Source organism: Camelus bactrianus, chromosome 19, assembly GCF_048773025.1.
Source record: "Camelus bactrianus isolate YW-2024 breed Bactrian camel chromosome 19, ASM4877302v1, whole genome shotgun sequence".
NCBI classification, from domain to species: Eukaryota; Metazoa; Chordata; class Mammalia; order Artiodactyla; family Camelidae; genus Camelus; species Camelus bactrianus.
Genome location: NC_133557.1, coordinates 3,192,940 through 3,216,092, shown reverse-complemented (window position 1 = coordinate 3,216,092; position 23,153 = coordinate 3,192,940).

Here is a 23,153-nt window from a genome sequence, read left to right as displayed (position 1 = left end):
GGGAATAAATTTACACAGTTAAAAAAATCAAACTGCCTGAAATAATAAATAGTACTTAATATTGGCAGGAAGCAGCAACTCTCACTGACCTACTGCCCTAAGGAGAGGGAGTAAATTTATTCAGGTTTCCCCCAGCCCTTTTTGGAAAGCAAAAAATATTTAAAATCAATCAATATTTAAAATCCTTTGATTACTTCATCTAGTAATCCGTCTTTCAGGAATACCTAAACTTGCACAAAGAGTTATATGTAAGGAGTTTATTGTATCATGGTTTGATATCAGATAATTAGAATTAATCTAAATGTTCATTAGAAAGGCAATATTTAAATTGTACAATCACGTTACAGAATTTTATACAGATTTTTTTGAGAAATGTATTTATAAGGATTAACATGGAAAAGGCCCTGAACATCAGTAAATATAAAAGCAAGTTGCAAAACTACAAAGGAGAGATCCTATTTTTGAAAAATAAAAAATACATGTTATCTATTCATCCCCATTTCTCTACAAAAAAGTCTCAGTAGTGCCTACATTGATGATTTGGTGGGGGTGTGTACATGTGTTTGAAGGATTCTAGAAGAATATACACTACACTTTTAACAATGATTACTTGAAGATAAAGAGGGTTGGAGAGAAGGAGGCTTTGATTTTTACCCTGCATATTTTTATATTGTCTGAGTATTTTACAAGTTGCAGTGCTCTTGTCACTTAAAAATGCATGATGTACCAAGGAAAATGCTGTCAACAGTTATGCAAACTGTTATATTATTCCTTAAAACCCTCACTCCAAATGCTGTCAACAATAATTTCCAGGATTATCATCATAGAATATATTTGAGGCCAAAAAACTTTCCTATGAAATCTTCTGGGATTTGTTTGATGATCATCAAAAGTTCCAAGCTAAATTAATTAACCTTGATACCATTCCTGGGGCCTGCCCACGCCACACACAGTCTTTGCCTGTCACGGCACTCTGAATCCAGCTGGCCATAGATGTTATGTGCTAATGACTGGTGCCGCTGAATTCCAATCTCATAAAACATTGCTCAGAACCTTACCAAAAAGAGCTAAATTATAAATCCCATGGTGATGTGGGATTGTTTTGGCTAATCCTTGGCCTGAGAGAAATTGCTAGACACTTAAAATTAATAATAAAAATAACTAACGAGGCTGTACTTATTTGTGCTTTATATAAACTGCCTGATTTCCCTGCAGCTGATGCTGCTTTATTTTGGGCCCTGAGTCTATCTTAATGAGAATGAAAATCATATAATGCAACTTTGGGGTCATTTGCTCCTTAAAGTTACCAAACCCAGGCGTCCCTGGAGATAACACTGCCTATTGGCATTACAGGAAAACATCCTGTTCTCATTAGAACTCATGGAGGCATATCAAAACTGAGAACGTATTTTTCAAAGAGTAATAGCCAACTTTGTTTTGCACAAATCTTTACTCTGAAACTGTTAAGAAGAGCTGTCCAAACCATTTAGAGTCTGAGAGACACTGGATAATTCCCAGCTCATGTGTATAAGCCTAGGGTAAGAACATTCTTAATAATCTAAAATTAACTAGGTGGAAATACAAAAATATGTTGATTAGAGACAGATAATTATCTGAACAAATAAACATGAGTTTAGAAATGAAAACATCATATCTTCCCCAATAGGATTTCATTCTATCACCTGGAATTCTTCAATATAAATAAACATGCTGTCTAGAAATAAATGTTAACTGAAATATGGATTTTTCCTCCTTTGCAGCTCATAGTTGTCTCCAACAAGAAAACTCAATACATCTTGATTTCTTTTTTTTAAATATATTTTTATTGAAGTATAGTCAGTTTACAATGTGTCAACTTCTGGTGTACAGCACAATATTTCAGTCATATAGGAACATATATATTTGTTTTCATATTTTTTCACCATAAGTTACTACAAGATATTGAATATAATTCCCTGTGCTAGACAGTATAAACTTGTTGTTTATCTATTTTACATATATTAATTAGTATCTGCAAATCTCAAACTCCTAATTTATCCCTTTGCACCCTGTTCCCCACCTGGTAACCGTAAGTTTGTTTTCTATGTCTGTGAGTCTGCTTCTGTTTTGTGAATAAGTTCATTCGTTTGTCTTTTTTTTTTTTTTAGATTCCACATATGAGTGATATCATGTGGTATTTTTTTCTCTTTCTGGCTTACTTCACTTAGAATGACAATCTCCAGGTCTATCCATGTTGCTGCAAATGGCATTTTTTATACCACATCTTCTTTATCCAGTCATCTGTTGATGGACATTTAGGTTGTTTCCATATCTTGGCTACTGTAAATAGTGCTGCTATGAATATTGGGGTGCATGATTTCTTAATTCCCTCCCTTCATTTTATTCTTTGATTATTTTGAGGGTACTCTCAATGTAGAACAAGTCTTCATTCCCAAAGTCTTGAGTTTTGTTTCTTTGAATCCTGATTTTGAAGCAAGTTTCCCATGTAATCTTTGCAATTTGAGGTCTCCAAATAAAATCAGTTTTGAATCACATGGAGAGAAGCTGTTAGATGGGAGTCCTCAGTGTCATGGAGACCATTCTGGAGGGTTGTTGCAGACAAAGGTGTTGGGCATGGGAGGATGCCAAGTTTCCGGCAGCACTGGTTTCTATTAACAGTAATAACCACACAACCATGCATCTCAGTCCAGCCCCACTAGCTTTCTTCCTGTCGTCAGAGTAAAATATTGACTTTCTGCTCACTTTTCTCCTTTTACCCATTTACTGATTCCCATCCTTCATTTAGAGCCAGTTTAAATTCAACCAATACTTTTAAGATTCCTTAATCTTTTCTGGTCTGGAAATCTCTTCTTATTTCATCAATTCATATCCATAACCTTCAAAGAATTTTTATTGCAATTATGCTTGTATCATTAATAATTTTATAACAATAGTATCTGCTCTCCAAAAGTAGATTAAGAACTCTTTCAGAGCTAATCAGCTCAGGGAACTATGCTCAATATCTTGTAATAACCCATAATGAAAGAATATGAAAAACAATATATATATGTGTAACTGAATCACTGTGCTGTATAACAGAAACTAACACAACATTGTAAATCAACTAAACTTCAAAAGAAGAAAAAGAACTCTTTCAGGCTAAGAGCCCAATTCAAATACGTTTTTTTCCTTTTTAAGAAAATAAAGTATAATTCCCCTTTTTTTGTGTACAGTTTTGTGCAAGTTTTTGACAGTTGTATATAATCATGTAGCCACCATCAAGTCAAGATGTAAGGCACATCCTTTACTTCGAAAAATTCCCCTGTGCACCTTTGTAGTCAGCTTCTATACACATCCCCAGCTCCTGGCAACCATGGATCTATTTTCTGTGCATAGTTTTGTCTTTGCAAAAGTGTCACATAAATGGAATAATACAGTAGCCTTCTGAGTCTGGCTTTATACACTTAGCATGATGTATCTGAGATTCATTTATGTTGTTGCATATTTTAGCAGCTCATTCCTTTTTATGGCTGAATAATATTCTACTTTATGGATATATTGCAATTTGTTTATGAGCATTCCAGCTGAAGGATATTTGAGTGGTTTCTAGTCTGGGGTGACTATGAATCTGATAAATTATAAGCATTCAAGTACAAGTTTTTGTGTGAGTACAGGTTTTAATTTCATTTGGGTAAATACCTAGGAGTAGGATTGTTAGGTTTTATAATACAGATGTATTTAATTTCTACTATGTAATTGAGACATCAGTTGAGCTCTCTTCCCTTAGTGGTCTGGGTGAAACTGGTTCACAGCCTCAACAAGTTCAATGTCAGTTTCTTTGGGGGAATTTCTTTGGACATCACTGTGTCTGATTTTTGGGCCCTTTGATGATGTCCTCCTTGACCACCCAACCAGCCCACCACTAATAACCTCTATTCAAAATCTGAGACAGCTTCCAATTAATGATGCAGTGCTGGGTCACATAAAAGCATGAGTAAGTATTATAAATTTTACTGAAAGTTCATAGAGATCATAAATTGTGAGGGTGAAAGTGTTACATTTTAAATCCCACAGCAAACAACTAAAAACTACATTTTAAACATCCCTGTTCTTTTATGGAATCCCAACTTGAACACTCACCATTCTGACTTCTTTCTATTCTTACTCTTGTAGGAGCTAGTCTTGTTAACCTCCCTCCAAGCCTAAAACAATTATCCTCACTCCATATATGGGGCAATGCATCTCTCCCAGGCTGCTGGTCCTAATAGTGCATGTGTTTACTTAGGAAAGCAGAACAAATGCTTTCCTGTTAAGATTATTTTCCTTACTTAGATTATGAGAGTGCCTTCTTAAGGACCTCTTTTAAAAGTTATGTTCTAATTCTTTGAAAGTTGACTATTCCTATATGGTACAAGTTGATAATTCTTAGTTTATCAGTTAGCTAGTACTGTGTAACAAACAGTCCCAAATTTAGTGGCCTAGAACAACAATGTTTTATTATTATTATTGCTCTCGAAGTCTCAGGTGAACTAGGCAATTCTGGTCTCAGCTAGTTTCACTCCTGTCTCCATAGTCAACAGTTGATTGGGTTGACAGCTCTGCTGACCTAAGCCAGACTCCCTCACATGCTTGGCTATAGGATGTTTTAACAAGGCATTGGCTGACACTCATCCATGTTGTCTCCCAATGTCCCACAAAATAGTCTGGCTTGGACTCATGGCAGTGGTAGGATCCAAGAGAAAGTGTAAAAGCGTCAATGGCTCCCTCAGAGCCTGAACATCATCATTTCCATGGCATTATGTTGGCCAAGCAAATCACAAGGCCAACCCAGATTCCAGGGTGGAGAAAGAGACTCCATCTATCAATGGGAGTTGCTATGAAGTCACATTACATAAAAGATGAATGTAGGAAGAGTAAAGAATTAGGGATATTTGAGCAATCAATCTACCACACTTACAAAATCAGAATATTCTATTAATTAGAAGATCTAATTTTCTTCTTCTGTATAGCACAGGGAACTATATTTAATATTTTATAATAACCTTTAATGAAAAAGAATATATGTACGTATATGCATGACTGGGACATTGTGTTGTATACCAGAAATTGACACATTATAACAGACTGTACTTCAATTTTAAACAATCAAATTTCAAAAATCTAATTTTTCTATAATTCTAAATAAGCAAAAATTTAACTTTACTCAGCTTGTGAACACAAAGCTAATTAAACCCCACACTTCATTTAAAAAATGTCATACTTCCCCTAATGAAAAGCTAACACCACATTATTGGTTTCCTTTCAATTTAGTAAACTACACATAACCTAAAGCTAAAATAGTACCACTATGGTCTTCTGTCAGTTATTTTAGTCAATACCACTGACTTTGTGTAAATAAAAAATATTAAAATGATTATATAAAAAAACTTTAAATAGAAAGAAAATATAAAATAAAAGGGAAGCTATGGTATAACTTAGTAATTCTCTAATATGTTTTTTTTTGAGGGGGATAATTTTATGAAGTTATACATGTACATAGTTAAAGAGTAAACTATAAAATAGTTTTCTAATGTTTGTTATGACAAACAGCAATTCCCTACCTCCTTGTAGACATTGTCTTCCAACAGGCAAGTATTTGCAATCTGTTTACATCTATTCTTTTTGTTTAGACATCCACGTTGTCTAGAATCTCATGCTTATATTACTCCCTTTTAATTTTCGGTCTTGGGTGCTGTCTGTCATTTTCTGATTAGGGAGGTGATGACTCTTGCATGATCTCTCCTGCCTCTTCCTGCTCCCTTATCCCCTCCAAATGCACCTCTTCCCTTCCTATTGGGATAGAACAATATATAATTAGCATTATATGGATACTATCCGCAGGTGATCCGTAAGATATACTATAATTACTTTCTATGTCTTGCAAACTTTTTGTTTTGTTTGTAATTAATAATCATCTGTGTTGTTTGTTTCCTTAGTTCCTCATGTAATTTTTTTTAGCAACTCAGCCCCCAATTCTCTACCAATTATCTATCTCTCTTCTTTAAATATTCAGATATATCATTCTCCAATATTTCATTTTCTCTATTAAGTTTCTCCCAAAGCCCTGTGACATGCTTTCATCAGGAGAGTTGTCCTGTGCCTGGTAAATCAGCATCCTTCTGGTGATCCTCTTCATCTCTTCCCTAAGTTGGGTTCTCTTTCTTAAACCCTCTGTCTTTTTTTTCCCTTCATTTATTCCTTTCTTTGGTGGTTCACAATGTCCAACAGCTTCCTGAAGAAAGATTTTGGAGACCTTGAATGTCTGAAAATATTCTATCCTCACACTGAGTGACATGGAATTCTAGGTTGAAAGTAAAATTCCTTTGGAACTTTGAAGATATTTTTCTGCTGTCTACAGCATCTAGTGCTATCTGCAGCATCTCATGTTGGCCTTGAGAAGTTCAAGTCCATTCTCAATTTTTATTCTTTAATTGTGCCTATTTTTTCTCTTGTAGTATCTTCTCTTTATCCATTAACTTGATATTTCTCCGTAACATTTCCATCCATTGCGCTTGGCCCTTGCTGCATTCTTTTCATTTGGAAATTTATATCCCTTCAATCTGGGGAATTTCTTGAATTATGGTTTCCTCCTCCCTGCTTCCCTGATATTTCTGTCTGAAATTCCAGGCTTTTTTTTTTTTTTTTTTTTTTTTTTGGACTTTTGGACCTTCTGGACTGGTACTGTAGCATTCTTTTCCTTTTTATTTTCTCTTACTTTTCATCTCTGTCTTTATATTCTTCCTTTTACAGAGACACTCTCAACTTTATTTCCCAATACTTCCATAGAGTTTTTATATCTGTTCTCATGTTTCAATTTCTAAGAGCTCTGTTTATTATCTGAACATTCCTTTTTACAATATCCTGTTCTTTTATTCATGAATGCAATATCCTCATTTAGGATTCTAAAGCTATTAATGTAGATGCTTCTTACGTTTCTTCTTCTTGCATAAGTTTCCTTCTAAGTAGTTCCCCTCCCCCTGTGCCCCCCCTATTTCTTTTGGCCTTAATCTTTCATGCTAAGGATTTCTTCACTGCCAGGTGATCCTTGGCTGTCTGCTTATATTTAAGCCTCAAACCCCGAAAAGCTGATTGGATGCCCTGAACTAGTGGGTGGGCTTTGCTGACTCTGGGCTTTACTGTAGCGGCATCTACAGTAGCTCTCGGGGGGTCATCAGTGTCAGAGTCTTTTAGCTCTTTCTTCTTGGACAGGCAGTTTCCCCAGAGGAAGACTTCTAATTTTCTGGCTGGAAGACAGGCCTTGCTGCAAACACTCTGGGAACTAAATGGGAAAAGGGCTGGGGGGTCTCAGAGCTAAGGATGCAAATACAAGCCCACCCTTAAGCCTGAAAGGGTGACCAGCAATCACGGTTTGCTCAGGGCTAAGGCATTTCCTGGCATGTTGTATTTTTTGTTAAAATCAGTCCATTACTTTCGCCCGGGCAACATTCTTTAAGGGACCCTGCTCTGGCCCTTCTTTGGATTGTCCTTCCCCAAGGTCAAGAAGACTTGCCCCTTATTTCTAGACTCTGCTTCAAAATTCCTGCCCAAATGACCTTAAGCCTGCTTCTGGGGACTGTGTGGGCCTCTTCTCTCATTCTGTCCTTTTTAGGGTGAATAATTTCACCCACAGTCTATGCCCCCCTGAAACCAAGGGATGGCTAAGGAGTTTAATAGAGCATGAACAGGAGGACTGGGTCTCTGCACATGCTCATTTGAGGCCCCTGACCGTCAGGCAAGGAACCAGGGTGGGAAGAGAGGGGAGGGGAGGCCGGGAGCCATGGGCCTCATGGGTCCTCTTGCTTTGGGTTCTGCAAATGCCAGGCGTGGGCTGAACCTTACTATTTTCACTGTGGTATCTCCCCTGCTCCCAATGGCACCTGCAGCTCTCCAGTCCAGGGACCTCTCAGTTACCCTCTCCCAGATTTCTCTTCTATTTTACCAGGATGCAAAAGGGCAATTGTCCAGCTACACAGAATGACAGTAGGATCTTGTAATCAAACCTCCTTAAGGGACTTCCAACCAAACTGTCCTGGCCCCATCTTCACTCCCACTTCAAGAATACCCAGCACTGACAATTCCTGAGCCTGTTGGAAGCCAATGGGGTTTGACTGGATTGCGACTCGTCTTTCCCCACTTCAGGCTTGTAATTTAGCTTCTTTTTTTGCTAAATCAGGTTCCTCTCATCCATCCATTTCCCATCTTCCAGGATCTTGTGGTGTAGTTGCTTCTTCTGTCCTTTGTATAGTAGGTCTTATTTTTTTTTTAAATCACTTTACTGTTATGCTAATAAAGTTTATGGAGGGAGAGAAAACAGATGTATTCAATCACCCATCTCTACTAGGAAGCTGAAATGCCAAAACATTCCAGAAAAGAAGTAAACAGATAGTAAAAGAATAAATTTGGGGTAAGGATGTGGGTGAGAAATTGGGAGAGAAAGTCAATCCTCATTTGATCCACTAATGAAACAACATCCTTTAATTACACGAGACAACATCTACCAGTTTGTTTGCCACCAAGTGTGTCATATCAGGCAATGTGCAGCTGCTCTGGAATGGGCCAAGAAAACAAAGGGAATTGAGTTTCTTTCCAAGACAGTATTTCTGACCTCTGCTGGTGATAAGCTAGAGTGGTTGTGCTACTCTATAGACAGACAAAAGCAACTATAAGCTGTCAAATGGTAACATACATATTTGAAAAAAATTTTTTTAAGATTAAGTGTTTTGGAATGGCATCATAAAAACAGACCTGTAGCTCCACTTTGGCCTCAGTTTCTAGTGATGCTGTGTTTCTGGAGTAGTGAAGGCTGTCGGGGCTAGCACCCTGTGAATGTAGGAGGACAGGGCGCTCTGCTGGGGAGCCCCCCATGCACTCAGCACAGCCCATCCCTTTTGTCATGAATGCGGATCATGGACAGAGCATTGGGTGCCGTCAAGGTGTCAAGGTCGGGCTAGACCAAACCCACATTAGCTCAGAAAAAAGCACTGCCCTTGACTATGTGCCTAATATGGATCCATGTAATGCTTGATGTCAATAAAAGCCTCTAATGCTTGATGTCAATAAAAGCCTCATTAACTCCACTTTATATGCAAAAAATGGAAAGTCAGAGAGGTCACACAATTTACTCACAGCCCACAGTGGCTCGTCAATGGGAACCCCATCCAATTCTGTCTAGTTCTCTAAACTATATATCCGTGTCACGAGTCTGGGCAGAGGTAAGGACGCTTACATAGGGTTGCTATTATCTACCCCAAGGAGCAAGATGGGAAGCCTTTGGACACAGCTTTTCTCCACATGGCACAGGTGGCCTGGGCAACATGATCTAAGCAGCAGGGGGCATCTGGCAGGTGCGGCCTCTTTACTGTTAGGTGCTGTCAGCTTCCTTTTCATTCGGGACCCGCTCACTTTCAGATTTCAAATCCCTCTCCCAACCACACGACTAAGTGGACTGACATCTCCTGGTTCTTGGTATTCCAGACCTTCTTTTGGTTATTGTTCTAACTGTGGCATGCGAGTATTTGCTTCATATCAAGGACCCCAGCCAATTGAGATCAGATGGGGACACATGGTAAAAGAAGGGAATCTTTTACTTCTTGGATTTATTTTTAGTCATTTTGAACTACTTTTAATCTAATTTCCCCCATCAAAAAAACAAAAAACAAAAAAAAAGACAACTCACTGGGTTAGCTTTTCTCACAAAAAGCCCATAGGAGTTATGTTGACTTCTGGAAGACTTAATAACATGTTGAGATAAAAGTGCCCACAATGGTACTAACTGTCATCTCAGCCGTCCACCCAGGCCGAGAGAAACATGTAAGAGCACAGCTCGGGGACTGCAGGATGAGGCCATTCTCCAGAGCAGAGGATGATGGGAAGCTTTTTACAGGCAAAGTTGCAGCAGAGGGTGATGGGTGCCAAGGGGGCTGAGGCATGGACCCTAATAGCATTCTCCTTCCAACCCCCTCAATGCACAGTCAGCAGCTTGACTCAGTGTCTCACTCAGTCTCTGCTTCCTATCTGCTCCCCCTTCCAAATAATTGACTTCATTTTTATTGTTTGATTTTTTAAATTTTAGAAATGAAAAGTTATTGAATATAATTTAAAAAACAGGAAAAACACCCAGGTGGTCATCATCCAGAATCAGCCACAGTAAGTATTTGGTTGTATTTGCTTTTAGAAACAAATAAAACATTAAACCCTAGTCCCTTTCAGTTAGAAATCCCCTGGATTCCATTCCCTAAGCTTCCCCCCAAAGGTAACAGTAGTCCATGGTGGGTTTTTCCCCACTCCATGTTTTATACCCTGAATAATAACTAGAATAGAATATACGTCCGTTTTATTTACATGAATGAGGTCAAAGTGCATCTGTCTTTTTTTTAAACTTTAAATTATATTTTGAAGATGTAGCCACTTGATTTTATATATTTATACATTTACACATGTACACAGAATGGTCATCCCTTTTGGCTACTGTGCAGAATTTCATCGTATGACTATGCCTGCCACATCTTATTTATTCCCCACTTAAAAGACATTTAGATTGCTTTAATTTTTCTGTTAATACAAAAATATTGCAATAAACACTCTCTACTCATTGGCTTATGCAAATATGCAAGCTGCTGCAGAGTCCTGAGTCAAATGTTAAGCACCTTTTCAATTTATGTTACCAAGTCGTTCTCTAAAATGCATGTAAGATTCTCAGGGTAATGCTTGAAAGTTCCATTTTTTTTCAATACTTTGCCAAGACTTGGTTTTGGCAGACATTTTTCCCCCATCAAATGGATGAACAAGTCATTTCTTTGTTTTTTTTTTTGTTTTGTTTTTTGTGGGTTTTTTGCATCTCCCTGGAAATAAGTTAGATTTTCTTTCCAGCTGTTTATTGGCCATTTGAGTTTGCTTTTCTCCTTTTTTCTTAATTTACAGGACGCTTACTCATTCACTCACTCATGGATCATTTATTATGACTGGGTCCTTTTCTAGCACTGCCAGCGAGTAACTGGTAGATAAGACAAAGACTTCAGTTCCCTTAGAGTTTGTATTCCAGGGGGCCCGGGGTAGGCAAGATAAAACTAATAAAAGAAAAAGAAATTCCAGAGAAAACTCCAAACAGTAAAGACAATAAAGAATTGATGTGATAGTAATGGAAAAAGAGCAGTAATTCAACAGTGGGTGATCAAAGAGGGCCTCCCTGGAAAAGGGACATTCGAATGGAGATTTGAATAAGAGGGAGGAGCCATGTACAAAATGGGTGGAGATTTGGGCAGAGGAAGCAGTAAGTGCAAATGCCCTGAGAATACAATGGAATGAGAGTCTGGGTGGTCCCATCCCAGTAAGAAAAAGGAAAGGGGTAAGAGATGTTATCTGAGAAGCCAGATGATACAGGGATATTTAGTTCATGCTGAGACTTTGACATCAATCTTAGGACAATGCAAGGCTTTAGAGGGAGCAGGGGAGTGATGCAGTCTGATTTACTTGCTAGAAATCCCTCTCTAGCTGCTGAGTAGAAAATGAACTAGAAAGAAGAAGTAGGGAAAACAGTTAAGAGGCCACTGAACCATCCAAGTTAGAGATGATGGAGGCTTGGATTAAGGTGTTAGCAGTGAAGATGAGGAGAAATGGACAGATTCAGGATATACTTTGGAGAAAGAGGACTTTGGGATAGATCAGATAGGGATGGAAGCTGAGAGAAATAGAATGATCAAAAATGGTGCCTTTGCATTTAAACAATTGGGCAAGTGGTGGAACCATTTACTGAGAGAGCTGAGACCAGAGGAAGTGGGAATGAGTGAGAATAATTGGTGCTGAATGAAAAACCTCTTGGACAGCTGATGTCTTGACACTAATGCCAGTGGCAGGCCCTAGAGGGCCCTGGAGATGTTGTCAAATCTCATTCATCAGAGTGATGTTTCAGAAGTTACAGACCTGAGCTTAGCAACTGTATCAGCCAAGATCCCTCTGGGAAGCAGCCCAATACAGACTGTTCAAGGGGCTTTAATGAAGAGACTATTTATGGAGATGTGGGCAGGGTTAGGGGAACCCACAGGGAGAGGTTACAGCTTCCAGAAGACTAGCACTTGGGCCCAAAGGGGCAGAGAAAGGAAGTAGTGTTAATGGAGCCTAATGAGAGGGGGTTCCTTTTGGCAACCACTGCCCCAAATGCAGAGAATCAGGAGGGACCTCTCTCTCTCCTACTATCATCCCATGTCCTGTGCTGTCTCCCAAATCCACCCAGAAAACAGACGACGGTGGAGTCTGGTCCCGGAGGTCCATAGGGATTAATATCCCTCTCCACACCAGGGAATAAAGCAGGACAGAGAGAAGCAGAGCTCAGATCTGGTTGGGGGAAATGAGGCAGCAAGTGGAGAATAATCTGCAAAGCGACCTATAGAACGTTTCCTGGGACACATGGGTAAGTCACCCCAGCGTCCCTTTCTGTATCATCCTTGAGGGCACCATAGTGCACAAAATAATCTCTCCCCTTCCCACTCTCTTCTATTGATCTCAGAAGCCTTCCAATAGCAAGGAAGTTTGCGCACATTTGAGGGCACAATCTTCAGGAACTTGACAATTCCTTGTTAGCCTATATTCTGAAACCTCTGTTATTACATTGAGTTGTAAGTCCCAGAGATAAGCTGTCCTAGACCACTTGAGCTTAGCTCCCCGCAGAAAATCCTTCACTAAGCCTTCTATGCTTTAATACTTTGGGTTTAATTGAAGGTCAGTATGAGAAATGGCCGTGTGAAACATGTTTTTGCTTATTCTACAAAACAACTTTTATAGATGACATCTATTATATTCTGTGAGGTTCCTTATATAAGAAGCCATGCAAACTCCTCCTGAAAGAGGTTCTCTGGAAATGAGGTCTCTAGTTTTGTTTCCCTATTTACCATAATTGCTAAAACAACTGTGATAAATCAGGTTTCCAGAACATTGCTCCTATAAAATGGTTCCTCTACACTTTCCAATATTTACTCATAAAGACCTAGTTTGTATCTTTGAAAAATATGTCACCTCAAATTCTTTTTAGAAAAAATGGAATATAAGTTAAGAATTAAAATTGAGAAAAGAGTATCATTTATTATTAGATAGCTAGTTAGGCCAAACAGCAATAGAATAATGAAATAACCATATAAAACATAAAAATATATGTGCTTGTGTATGTATAAATATGTGTGTAATGCACACAATATGTTGCAAAGGGGAAAGTATGAAGTGAGTGATAAAGATAATTTGTAAAATGAATCCTAGGAGAAAACCCACAGTGTGCTAAAGAAGGCAGTTAGGGCTTCATTCATTAGTTTATTAATTCCACAAACATCTATTAAGCCTCTTCTTGGTGCCAGGCACTGGGCTAGATAATACAAAGTTGCATCAAGCAATAGCTCTGTCCTCAAGATGCTTTCAGTCCGCTGGGGCAGGAGGGTATGGTGGGCAGGCGAGTAAATTTATAGGACTGTGTTACAAGAGGAACAATCGGGATGCTAATGAGAGTCCAAAGTTGGTGCTCAAAGCATGGCAGGAATTTGGAAAGGCAGAAAGGCCATGTCATAGAATAGTCACCATCGAAACGATGAGGCAACCAGGAGAATGCGGGGTAGATTTGAAGACGTGGCGCACTGTAGTCTATCCAGAATCTAGTGTTCATAGAAGACTCTGCATAGGTATCTTACTGCAGTAAGAAGTCTATACCCAGTGTCAGTGTTACACTGCCCTACAAACTTTCACATGATTGTTGCAGGACAGTTCTTAGTACAAGCACTGTGGTAGATTAATTGCAAAAATGGCCCCAGTTTTTCACCTCGCCCTGGATCCACACTCTTTGCCATGTGAGCTTGCAGCTTCTCCCATTGGAGGTGGAATCTGTTTCTTCCCCCTCCGGAATCTGAGCCTGACCCTGTGACTTGTTTGCACCAAATAGTGTAGAGGAAGTGATCATGTGCTGGCGCTGAACCTCAAGAGAACTTGGGTGTTTTGTCCCTCTTTTGGAACCCGGCCTTTGTCATGAGACCAACTCCAAGCTAGCCTGCTGGAGGATGAGAGGACAGGAGAAGCAGTGATAATTCATCCCAGCCAGGATCCCAGGTGCTCAGAGCATGGCAGTAATCAGTACTATACCCAGCAGATCAGCAGCAGACCGAGATGAATGAGGAGCGCCCCCCAAGCCCAGCTGAGATCAGCAAAACCACCCAGTCGACCTGAAGACTTGTGAGAAATGATAAATAGTTGGTGTTTTGTATCACTAGCTATTGAGGAATTTTTATTATGCAGCAAGAGCTAACTGAAGGATTTAGAGTGAGAAATGAATCAAGATATTACAGAAACATAAGGGAAAATGGGAATAAAGAGCGTTCACAAAAATCAGAGACTTCTATTCTCAGCTCTATTGTTAACTGGCTGGTGCCCCTGAGCGATTTACGTAAACTGTTTGGATTTTGGTTTTCATATCTGTGGTTTAGATAAGATAAGGGTATTTCTGATTGATAAAGGAAAAATGAAAGCATTTTTGTGTTTTATTCCCTTTTGAAACAGACCAGAAAAAGAAGCATGAGAAACAGAGGGGAAAATATTTCCTCTTTAAAGAGAAAAGAGTACCCAAAAGAATCGAAAACATGTACGCACAAGTTTGTACACAAATGTTCAGAGCATCATTATTCATAATAGTTAAAAAGTGGAAACAGCCCAAATGTCCTTCAGAAGATGAATGGATAAATAAAATGTGGCATAGCCACACAATGAAGTATAATTTGGCAATAAAACTACAGTACTGATATATGCTACAATGTGAATAGTCCTTGAAAACATTATGCTGAGAGAAATAAGCCAGACATAAAAGACCACATATTGTATGATTGCATTTATATGAAATGCCCAAAATAAACAAATCCATAGAGACAGTGGATTAGTGGTTTTCAGGGACTTGGGGAGGAGGAAATGAGGAATGACTGTAACAGGTATGAAGTGGCTTTTTGAGATGATAAAATATTCTGGAATTAGGTAGTGTAATGGTTACACACCATCATGCCTATACAAAAAAAAAAAATACTGAATTGTACACTTTTAAAGGCTGAATTTTATGATGTGACTTGCTTCTCTATTTTTTAAAAGATAAAAAATAAGGGGGAAAGGAGCTGTAATCTCCTTTTAGACTACAATACAGAGTTGCCCCAAACTATGAAATCTGCACTAAGATGACGGTGCATTATCACAGTCACAAAACAAGGTAAAAGACCCTTAGTGGCAGTGTTCAAGGGGGAGAGACTGAGAGTGTCGATTTCAAATGAAAGCTTAGAGTTTAGGAATTTAGTCGTGAACCATACCAACCTCTTGAAAGCTAGAAATAGAGGCATACTTGTGAGGCACAAAGAAAAGTGTATTTATTAAGAGGAGGAAATAGAATTTGTTAGAACCACAGCCTGCCCCAGAGCGTTCCTTGGTTACTTCGCTGCAATACCATCTCTCCTATAGCTGGCCCTATTCCAAATAGGCATTAATTAGGCACCAGCTTGAGACCTGTTGTCAGGAAGGAAGTCATTTCTATAGGACTCTCTCCTGTGTTCTGTTGACCACTCACCTCTTTCATCATTTTGGCTGCAACCAACTGTACTCTCTACCCCCTGCACCCACACTTTTGTAGGCATCCTCTTTATTAGCAAAACCTTCTGGAAGTATCCTTTTTAAAGTATTCGATTTCATTTCTGTTGGGACATTTGATTAATATAGTGAGGCAGGTTGGAGACATCTTCCTATATCTATTCTAAAGCTGAAATAAGTTACGTGGTTCTAGGCCTGAGGATTGCTCGTCTACGTTGCCTTGCCTCCCAGCCTAGGATTAAACTTGGATCAGGGCTTGCAGTTTACAGAAGAAACCATTGAGGCACCAGCTCGTGATCCTTTAGTAGAAAGAAAACACACTCTAAGTAACCATCTGGGTTTAAGGGACTTTTTTTCTGACTAGTCTGGTTAAACTTAGAAAGAAGCTCGCAATGGATTAAGCAATTGGTTCAATATTATTCTTTCTTTCTTTTTAAATTTATAAAAATTATTTTATTTTATTTATTTTTTTAATGGAGGTACTGAGGATTGAACCCAGGACTCGTGCATGCTAATCACATGCTCTACCACTGAGCTATACCCTCCCAGCCTGAATATTATTCTTTAAATCTGACTGTTAACATACTAGATTATATTTAGATATGAGAGAAAGGGTAGGAACAAGGAACAGTTGAGTGAAGGGGGAGAAGAAAGAGGAAGAAGGACGAGGAACTGAGGGCAGACTTGAGACAACCCTGCAGTGGAAAGCAGAAGGCTGCTACTGATGGACTGTATGAAGGCAAAGGACTTAGGGGAGGACTGACAGGAGAGGCAAGCATGGGATGAAGACAGATAAGGGTGATGAGCACCAAAGACTAACAGCGTGTTACTTACCATTTGCCAGGAGCTCACTTTATTACGAGAGCAGAGCTAATGACAAATGGCTCCCTGTAGAGTCACACTTCCAGAGCTCCACCCAGATGCCCCAGGTGAGCCAGAGTGCCCATCTCAGGTGCTGAGACCATTAGATGCTAATGGCTACCAGCTGCTCCTCTAGACAGCTGCCCAGTGTGTATAAGGGATGCCTTGCCAGGGAAATTACATCTTCCCCCTAAGCAACCAGGGACAAACTTAGAGCCCTGACTGGCTGATAGAGGAATACAAATCTGTGATGTGGCTTATACTCCAGAGCTGGCCTGTGGGACTGGGCAGAAGCTAGACCTCACCTAAGACCACATCCTTCCTGACCTGCTCCATCCCCTTCATTACAGGCTTTCTCCTGAGAAGCCCACCCTCAGTACTTCACACACATGGGGATTTCTGGTTCTGCTTCGAGCCTGATCTACATGCACGATGGCTACATAGTCCTTGTATGCAATCCTTCTTCCCTTTCTTTGTTTTTCAAATATTTATCAGTCCCTTATTGTGTGGGAGTCATTGCTTTCAAGGAGCCACATGTGAGGAAGCTGTGGTGAGACGATGAGTATTTAATGATTTCTATAGAAGTCGGTCTTGGTCGAGAGAGCTTTACAATGAACTTCAAAAGAATCGTTGACTTATATTTCATCTGGTCAATCAATTTCACAATTCAGTAAAAATAGTAACAAAACTGAATTTCCATGCTTTCTCCAAGTGGGGTCTTTTCAAATGAACAACTTTTTCATAAAGTCCTTCCAGGATTCTACCGCAAACACGTACCAAGTACACTCTCTGGTTCCATTTAAACAAGAAGTTAATATGAACTCATAGATCAAAGTTTATTATGTCTATTCCTGCAAGCAGAAACACCTGAGATTAAGGAAATAAAACTGAATTAGGTTAGTTAATGAGCTAGTGTTATTAAACAGTTAACTTTATGTGCCTCTGAGGTGGCTTATTTATTCACACTCCGCTGTAACAGAAAAACTAATAAGAATTTGTTGTTTATGGTGCTTAATACAACTTGTTTTGAAGAAGAGTCTAGGAGCTGAGAAATGACTTATCTTCAAATGTCTTTTTAATAGCAGTGAGCTGTTGCACTAACTGTAAAACTGCACAGTGAGGCTACTCCGTAGAAAACAGAGGTAGGATGTTAAAAATGAAACCAGGAACCATGCTCTCCACACCTGTCAGGTAGTTGCCACAATCTTCAGGACCGCAAATCAATGGGTAGAATAGGCCAATAGATGGTGCTATTGCTATGTGTAATGCCCTGAAAAAGCAGAGGAAGAAGATTAAAAAAAAAAAAAGAAATCACAGGACAAAAACATATCCCTAGCTTCTGAATTCTCCAGGAGATGAGTGTTATTTCTTCATCTCTTCTGTCTGAACTTGAGCCATCACTTGTATTATCTCATCGAGTTAAGAAGTACTCAGTTTTTGTGTCCCAGATTAAAGCTTTGACCAACATGTCATTTTCATAAAGATGTTTTCAAGGAAGGCTCTCTAGTCAGTAGATACCTGATCTGTCTCAACTGGCTTGAAAAAGATGTCTTAACCCACAAGCAGGAGAGGGAAATACTCACTGGCATGGAAGTCTTTAAAAACAGAGGACAGTGGAAAGCTCCTCAGAGTGTACCTGATTTCTCCAACTTCTGGTAGAATTATTCCACAGTTATCTTCTGGGGGAAAATTAGAATGAAATTATTCTTTAACTTCCTAAAGAAACATGGCAGACAATTTTCAAAGAAGCCTGTAAAATTCAAAAACATCTTTTAAAAGGCGCATTAGCCCTGCTAAAGGAAAGAGGAGAATTATAAATAGCAATAAACAGTGAGGAATCTTGAAAACATTGTTTCATGCAAGGAGAATGGATTTTTTTTTTCTTTTTCCTCTGTGATGGGATTTATCATGTTAGTGTTGGTTTGGTGAAATCAGTCTTCATGATTTGAAAAGTGATCTAGGTATAGAAAGGAAGTCATCTTGGGATTAAAAAAAATTCGACACAAATAATCAACCAAATTGTGAAGATTTTACCACATCTGACATGCATTTTAGGACTGATTTGTGGAGACAAATTGCTTCTGACTCCAAAGGTCTCAAAAGAAGATTCAGTCTTATTGAACAAATCCATTAAGCATCCTAAATTATTGCTACCCCTCAAAAAGTCACAATCAATGAAAAATAAGTTATGTGGTACAGCCAAAAGAGGGATAAGAGACAAGAAAAATAAAGCTTCATCAAGTTTGCAAAATTCTTTCTAGGCACTCAAGAGTCTTGGCAACCTCTTGAGACAGCAAAGATAGCTAATGATGATTACATTAATTGAACACTTAAGACACTTTACCAGCATTTTACCCCAATTACTCATTTAGTCTTTGCAATGACAATATGAGGTAGGTACAATTACTGTCCTGCTTTCCCAGCAGAAGACACTGAAGTACAGAGAAGTTAAGTAGCTTCCCCAGGGTCTATAGCCAGAAAGTGGCTTTGATGGAATTAAAACCCAGGCAGGCTGAAAGACGCATGCAGCCATTTTTAGAGATAAAAATGGGCAGTGACATTTATATCATAAGCTATGAAAGGTAGAGTTAAATTTAGACCTAGGTCTTAAGGATTTGTGGCCTGATGGTCTTCCCTGATAACATCCTATTTTGATTCGGACAAACCCCATACTTGTCAGAATTACACTCCCCTTGACTACGAGCTCCATCGAGACTGCACCCGCCCAACTGGTCTCCCACACATAAATCCCCTTCACTTGACTAGTGTGCTCTTTGGAATTCCATGGCCGCTCATCCCTGCAGGCCCTGCTATAAATTGAGGCAGGCTGCTTTTCCAAGAATCTCCCCAGATGTAAATTCTTGCCTGAGAAGTCTGCTGTGGCTGGTTTAGTGCTGGCACCAATGATGAAATGAGAAGAGAGATATCTCCAGACTTTAAGACTCCAGACCTGTCTCCAATCTGGCAAGCAAAAGGGAGATTACCAGAGTACAGGCATTTGGCAATCCTGAAAGCAGGATGCCCAGTCTCCAATATTTTCCAAAGCACACATAAGAAGGATAGGCCAGGAGTGCAGAAATTTTGAGAAATAGGATATCACTCTCATTGGCCAAAGAGAGTGACTTTGCTGACTTTTTTTGGTTTATTCATGCTCCGACGGTTTTACAGTTTCGATAAAGGATGCTGAGTGTGTCTGTCAGTTTAGGCTAAGGTATGCTACAATAACAAAAGACACACTCTACCCCTGAATCTTAGTAGCTTAGAGCAACAGAGTTTTCTTTCTTGCTCATTTTACAGATTAATCACAGGTGGGCTTTGGCTCTTCCATCGGGAACCCACTCAGGCTGAAGGAGCAGTGGTTGAGGGAAGAGAATGATGGTTAAACCCCACGATTGTTCTTAGAGCTTCTGCTCAAAACTGGCGTCTAGAATTCCTGACTACATTTCATAGGCCGAAGCAAGTCACATGGCCAAGCCTGATGTCAATGGAACTGGACAGTTTAATCCCCTTATAGGGAGGAATGGTCCCCTAATATGGGGAACAATAATACAATTCTCAGAATTACTGAGTTATATTAGGCCTGGTGGGGAGCTTCTATCTGAATAAATTAAAAAGGCAAAAATGCAAGCAGGCTCTAGCAGCTTCAACTTAACATCATAAAAGAAATACTAAAGAAGTCCAAGCATCCAAGCTCCCCTCAACTTTTCTCAGCAGTGACATGTTGGCTAAAAGTCGTTGCAGGCTGTGGTGTTAACTTGAGCAGAGCTCAGGGGCCGCTGAGCCCAGAGAACAATCACTCCTCCATTTACCCCGCATGGGCCAGGTTACACGGCTTCTTATCTTGTAACACTGGCAAAAACCCAGACCTATTTGAAACTCACTGCATTGCAGCTCTTTTCAAGTCTGTTAACAGGACTTTATGAAGATTGATAGAGTGCTGGGAAGCCATGGGGTTGAAAGTCCAGATGTACATAAATCAAGTCATAGCATCATTTAATTCAGAATGTTTCTGCCCAAGTCATTACGGAGTGGAAGTGGAGAGATTTATGGTTAAGTCTTACGGGATTTGATGGTCTGAAAGGTAAGAGATATTAAATGTATGATTTAGCTCTAGGAGATACCACAGTAGTTTTAAATTGACTGAAGCCTCAACTGCAGTGGGTTTAAATGCGTTTTAAATAATTGGAAATATATCTTGGGAGCACCTTGGGATGAAGAGTTGAATAGGATTTTTGGCCATCCAAACTATGATCTGATTTACATAAAGAAAGAAATCTACCCATCAATAAAAATGCATGTCAGCAACTCTCTTTATATATTAAAGCACTGTTGTCTACTATAACTAGTTCTAGATCTAATCATTTTTACATAAATCTTCTCTAGGATAAGAACCCAAGATCCTTATGTCTGATGAAAAGAATTTCTCTGATCCTTTTAGTCTTGAGTCAGAAATCAATCTACATTTAAAATTATCTCAGTTTCTACACTGAGGGATATGAAAAGGCATCCCAGTTTATGCTCTCATGATCTCACACTAGCCAGACACACTGAATTTTAAGCTTTTAGAGCTGGTGAGGTTTGCTGTAATCTTCTCTGAGCCTGACCATTTTCATATTCCTCCTTTATTTGAATCTCTTGATCCCTTTTTCCTAGCAAAACGTATTCTTTAATTTAAAATTTTTAAGTAATTTTTGTTTGTTTTTGTTTTTTTATGTTTTATTTTTTTGTGAGGGGTTAATTAGGTTTACTTTAGAGGAGGTACTGGGGATTGAACCCTCCCCCCTTATATTGTTTTTATAAAAATTTATCAACAGATCTCAATACCTCAATGACTGAGGAAAGTTAATCTGTTAGCATAGGCCATGGTATGCATGTATCGATAGCCAAAGAAATGATATTCCAGTGGAAATTAAAGACAACTAAAAATGAAAAAGGAATATAGTTCTCTCTTTTGTAAGATCACATTATGGAGAAAACAGTATTTAAAAACAGTGATTCAAAAGGACAATTGGTTTATATCAATGTTACATTTCTGCTTACCCTTCTGAAAAATTTACAGACTATTTTAATGGAACTAACTCTTAAAGGAACAGAGACGTTTTCTCCTCACTGTGACCTCTGAAAATATATTCTCCATCATGAGGAAAAGACTGAACTCATAATATTTTTTCCAATTAATACTAAAATTAATTTATTTTTATATAATTAATGTCTGAGAAATTTTCAATGTGCATTTTATTTTATTAAATGCTATTTGTAAATTTAATATTAGTAAATTTTCTATAATTGTAATTATAATAGAAATCTCAACATCTTTCTCTGATGTTGTTACATTGTAAAATTGTGAGGTTGAATTTACAAGATAATGTTTTACAAGATAATATTTAAAGGTGTTCAATTCTGAAGTTCTTTGTTGGTTTTTTCAGTTAAGGACAAACTTCTTTAGTAAAGTGAGCGATTGCAACCAAGTCTCTCTGTTAAATTGGAGCATGTACATATAACTTAATCATAAAGATAGGTATACTTGTATTAACTATCATCACGATGACATCATCAACTAATTATTTTACATTTATTATTTAATCTAATCTGTAGGAAACTGCCCAATGATTCCTAAAGTTGAATTTTAAACTGAAAAGTGCACTATTGATCAATATGATACATTTTATAATTTTAACCTCCTTTCCCAATGATAATTACCCATCATTCCTTTCCTTCTTTTCCTGTATATTGAGAGCTGTGTCGTTTTCACATTTTAATCTACATTACTTACCTCCCTTTGTTCTTTTGATTTCTGCCTCTTCTCCACCCAGTTAATCTACTCTTTAAAAGCGACATAATCTTTATTTATTGCACATTATCTTTTCTTTGTATTTAATTAAATGTTTATTTAAAGAATACTGGATGGAAATGGTAATAAAAATTCAGAGTAAGCAAAGGGCACAAAATGAAAATGTAAAGTATTTCCCTCCACACTTGTCCTACTCTCCAGAGAAAACTATTTTTAACCTGTTTTGGTTCTGGTTCTGGTTCTCCTGGTTTTTATCTCTGAAATTCTAAATGAGTGCTGTCCAACAGAAACGTAATGTGAGCCACATTTAACAAGTCCAGCAGATACATTTTAAGGAGTAGAAAGAAATAGATGAAAATAATTTTAATAATACACTTGATTTAACCCCATAATCCAAAATGTTATTATTTCAAATATAGTCAATGTTAAAAGTGCGAATGCACTATTTTAAATTCTTTTTTGATGTTATGCTTATTTTGTACCTAGAACATATATCAATCCAGACTGGCAACATTTCAAATGTTCAACGGCTGCAGATGGCTAATGGCCACCACACTGGACAGCACAGGTCTAGATAATATACTTTAAATCTAATTTGTTACTTAGCAATTTTAAACAGTATCTGATTTTCCTACCACGAAAATGAAGAATTTAACACCTTCTACTACCCATTCTCTTACAAATCTTGTTAAATTTGTATTCTTAGCTCTCCCATTGGCCATCTTTATTATTTTTAATACTATGCCTCACCTTTCCTTCTTACACCAATTAGTGGACAGTATCCCTTGAATTCCAGCTATGCAAGATATGGAAATCAGTATTTCCTCATTTCTCACTATCTCTCTCTCTCAGTACACCGCCAAACTTTTTTCAGCTCTATTGTTGCTTTTAAATT